The following is a 4,516-nucleotide window of genomic DNA, read 5'->3' as shown; positions in this document are numbered from 1 at the left end:
CCATTAATGCCCATCAGGATACTCTGCACCATTACTTTATAATGTAAAATCAATTAAACTGAAATGACGTAATGTGAACGCAGGTTGCATCAATGTTATACTTAATATTAACTCGTAAGTTGGCCACTGTAACATGACAAAGGCATGGTAATGTCATAAATGAGTGCAGGCATGTTTGACGGGTTTTTGGTCATTTCATATAAGAGCGGTCTGGGCCGTTGTCCAGGTTACTGCAGCACATTTCAGTCGCCTCCAATCTGAGCGGCTCTTCTCATTCCCTTTAAATGTGGCACAGTGACCATCTCGCATGAAGAGCGATCCTTGTGTGACTGGAGCACGGGTCACTGCTCTGGACCAATTGGGTAACGGACAATTTGATTAAATGCAGTATAAGATGGTGATAACAGCGGGCAGGGAATCCATCCCACACCCAGTTTTGGATGATTTAAAAAAATATCTAATTTTACTACTAACCTTCTTTTCCTTTCGGCTTGTCCCATTAGGGGTCACCACAGTCATCTCAGATGAACACATAATTTTTTGGCACAGTTTTGCGCTGGATGCCCTTCCTGACGCAACTCCTCTACATTTTTTTTTAGCCACGGAGAGAAATTAACAGCTCCTGATATTCCCAGGTGGTCTCCCATCCAAGTACTAACCAGGGCCAAACCCGCTTAGCTTCCAAGATCTGACGAGATCGGGTGTTCTCAGAGTAGCATGGGTGTAAGCCCAATAAAACTGCTAATAATATGTTCAATTAATTTATACTAATTCAGAGGGTTCAATGCCAGCTGTTCACATATTTAGAGATTAAATAAAGATGGCATGGGCGGCACGGTGGCATAGCTGAAAAGCGTTGGCCTCACAGTTCTGAGGTCCGGGCTTCGATCCCAGCCCCCTCTGTGTGGAGTTTGCATGTTCTCCCCGTGCCTGTGTGGGTTTTCTCCAGTCACTCCGGTTTCCTCCCACATCCCAAAAACATGGAACACTAATTGGATACTCTAAATTGCCCCAAGGTGTGATTGTGAGTCCAGCTGTTTGTCTCAATGTGCCCTGCGATTGGCCGGCAACCAGTTCAGGGTGTACCCTGCCTCCTGCCCGTTGACAGCTGGGATTGGCTCTAGCACTCCAGTGACCCTTGTGAGGATAAGTGACTAAGAAAATGGATGGATGGATGATTTGGATATCCACTTACTTCTCCCCTGAACATACATTGTTGAGGTTTGTGTGTGTGTGTGTTGCAAATCATGTTAAGTCAGTCATTTGTTGTTTGCTGAACTGAGGTCTTGTATAGTAGGCCAAGGCGTCATATTGCCACACATTCAAAGTTTTTGCGCTCTTTAGAGATGCGTTTTTCCTTTAAAGCGCACAGCATCAAGTGGGTCGTGCTTCAAGCTTCTTAGAGTCAATGTAGCTTCTGTTATTGACCTGTCCGCTCAGTTTGACTTTTGTGGGGCCCCAACAAGTTATCCGCTTTTAGCCAGGGCCGCTCAATGGCTCGGTGGGAGACTAGAATGGACAGTTTATAACCTCCCGCTTTATTGGATTTGGTGAGTGTCTCAGCAAGGCATTAGCTTAAATGACTTCCATTTCCACAAAAACCCTGAAAAAGCGTTTAAGTGCCTCCTGTCTGCGAAAGGTCAGAGTCTGTCAAAGACACTGGCAGTTGAATTAGAAATATGCTTTTCTGCTTGACTGGTTGTGTTAGCACCGTACTCCCATCAGGAATATTAGACGTATTCTACAGAATCCTCTAAAACCCCTCGTCGAATTTTCTAACAACGTTTCCTCTCTGTAAGTGCCGATTCAACCTACACTCATGGATAAATGCTACGACGCTGAAAACTGTAGAATTGATAGCGCACTTGTTTTAGTATTGTAGGAATGCGCGTTGTCAAGCTTGACAACCTCACAATCGACAGTAGAAATGAGCAGCAAAGCATACAAGACGCTGAACTTGATTTGAACTGCCGAGATTTGCATTGTTCAAGAACACAGGGACTGCAGTTTTATTCCATCTATTTTGGTGCGTTGATCCCCAACCCACGCAGCTGAAATTGCTTCAGTTCAGATCCTCGCTAATTAGAAGAGAATTTTAGTGAAATTCAAGCTTTTGGTTGGAAGATAAAGCCAAGGTGTTCTCAGTGTCGTAAGAAAACATTACGGTCTGTTAAGATCTTGCATGTGAATGACACCATTTTAACCCCGCTGCAGGCATATTGCTGTGTGCCATTTACTTGTCATTCTTTTTAAATTCATCCACTTACTGTCATTGGTCTGAGTACACATTCATCCTTATTCCAACTTCGTCTTCATCCATGCATCGGTCAATCTATCAGTCGGTCAGAAATTAGAAATAAAACTAGAACGTACATCATTGTAGGAAGGTTCATTTATTTCATTAGTGCAAATTCAAAAAGCGACACGTACATTGTAGAGTCCTTCAAAGGGCAAGTCCTACCGAATTTAAAGAATGAGGAGATTTCTGGAAGAAACGCGAGGCAGGAAGGTCAAAGGGGACGGCGGCCGGGTCGAACCACAAAGCCTCAGAAACGGACACGTAGTCATATTGTTCGCCTGCTAATGAGTGAGTGATGTGAGTGATTAGAAGTCTAATTGAGTGAGCAAACTGTGAAAGAATCGATTTAATATGAGTTGCACTAAATTAAGTTCTCCACTGGATCCTTTTTTTTCCCAACCAGTCCTGTTCAACTGTTTCATCATGCAGAATAGTGTATCTGTATGCCCTTTTGCTCTTTATTATTATTATTATTCATTAAGGGGGGTTTAGCTAGTTGAGTTTACTTACAGACAACGGCCAATCATGTGATCAAGTTTTCAAGCAGACATTGTTCAGTTGACATGTAAATATTAAACGCAGCACTCGATAGGTCAAGCTTTGTTCATAAAATGAACGCATACTTTTTTTGTCCAAATGTTGAATACAAAGAAGGGCAGGCTTTTTTTTTTTTTTTTTAGCCAAAAGGCATAAAGTGATGACTTTTTATTCACATTGGAGCCTGAGAAACGTGAAATAAATGAAATAGTAGTGAGTGGTCTTCTGAAAGCCCAATTTCAGTCGTTTTTGAAAACAGAATTAAACGGCAAGGCCGTTTGCAACCAATGCTGGAAATTAAAATTTATTCATTGAAGTTCAATGAACTTTTGCTTCTTTTTTTTTTTTTTTTTTCATAATGAACTGAGAAGACCATCTTTCTCTGACCTTAACCAGTGAGTCTCTAAAGCATGAAAACATTTACTCCAAGCAGCTAATTAAATCTGCTTGGTGCTCACATTCGGTACTCACACTGACACTCGGCAGGTGACTTATTCCGGGAGACAAAATTAGGGGCGCCATTCTTTTCTCGCAGCCAACTTGAAACGTTCCAGTGCATTGTAATAAAGCTGACTTTCAAACAGACTGAATGCTCTTTGATCCGCAGCAGCTGTCTAACTCCTGATAAGACAACGCGGTGACAAGAGCGGAAAAGCTCTGAGGTAAACTTTCTTATTCAGCGGGTGCGAATTCCCAGACTGTTTAATCAGCTGCATTAATCATACATAATTTATTACAATTACAAGGCGTACTACGTGTGCAGCAGTAGCCTCGGCCCTCGAAGGCACCGGCGTGAAAAGGAGTGCGTCAATAGATTCATGTGAGGCTTGGGAACTTCTCGAAGAACAAAACGTATCATGGAGCAGCGAGCAAGAAGACATCTTTCAATCACCCCAACATGATGTTAGTGTTCTTCTTCTTCTTTTCCTTTCAGCTTGTCCCGTTAAGGGGTCGGCACAGCGTGTCATCTTTTTCCATCTGAGCCTGTCTCCTGCATCTTCCTTTCTAACCCCAACTGCCCTCATGTCTTTCCTCACAACATGCATCAATCTTCTCTTTGGTCTTCCTCTCGCTCTTTTGCCGTGCAGCTCCATCCTCAGCACCCTTCTACCAATATAGTCACTCTCTCGCCTCTGAACATGTCCAAACCATCTAAGTCAGCTTTCTCTAACCTTGTCTCCAAAACATCCAGCTTTGGCTGTCCCTCTAATGAGCTAATTTCTAATCCTATCCAAAATGCTCATGCCGAGCGAGAACCTCAACATCTTCATTTCTGCTACCTCAAGTTCTGCTTCCTGTTGTTTCTTCAGTGCCACCGTCTCTAATCCGTACATCATGGCTGGCCTCACCACTGTTTTATAAACTTTGCCCGTCATCCTAGTGGAGACTCTTCTGTCACATAGAACACCAGACACCTTTTGCCAACAGTTCCATCCCGCTTGGACCCGTTTCTTCACTTCCTTACCACACTCACCATTGCTCTGGATTGTTGACCCCAAGTATTTGAAGTCGTCAACCCAAATCCATCCTCAGCACCCCTCTGCCAATATACTCTCTCGCCTCTGGACATGTCCAAACCATCCAAGTCTGCACTCTCTAACCTTGTCTCCAAAACATCCAACTTTGGCTGTCCCTCTAAAGAGCTCATTTCTAATCCTATCCAACCTGCTCACTCCTAGA

At 43.3% G+C, this 4,516-nt stretch overlaps 1 pseudogene; it reads right to left on the bottom strand.

Moving 5' to 3' along the window:
• Positions 1 to 610: 610 nt before the first annotated feature.
• On the bottom strand, positions 611 to 729 carry LOC133500110 (5S ribosomal RNA; annotated as a pseudogene).
• Between the last annotated feature and the right edge of the window lie 3,787 nt (positions 730 to 4,516).

This window comes from Syngnathoides biaculeatus, chromosome 4, assembly GCF_019802595.1.
Source record: "Syngnathoides biaculeatus isolate LvHL_M chromosome 4, ASM1980259v1, whole genome shotgun sequence".
Lineage (NCBI taxonomy): Eukaryota > Metazoa > Chordata > Actinopteri > Syngnathiformes > Syngnathidae > Syngnathoides > Syngnathoides biaculeatus.
The sequence above is the reverse complement of the archived record's forward strand: the minus strand, read 5'-3'. Positions and strand labels throughout refer to the sequence as shown.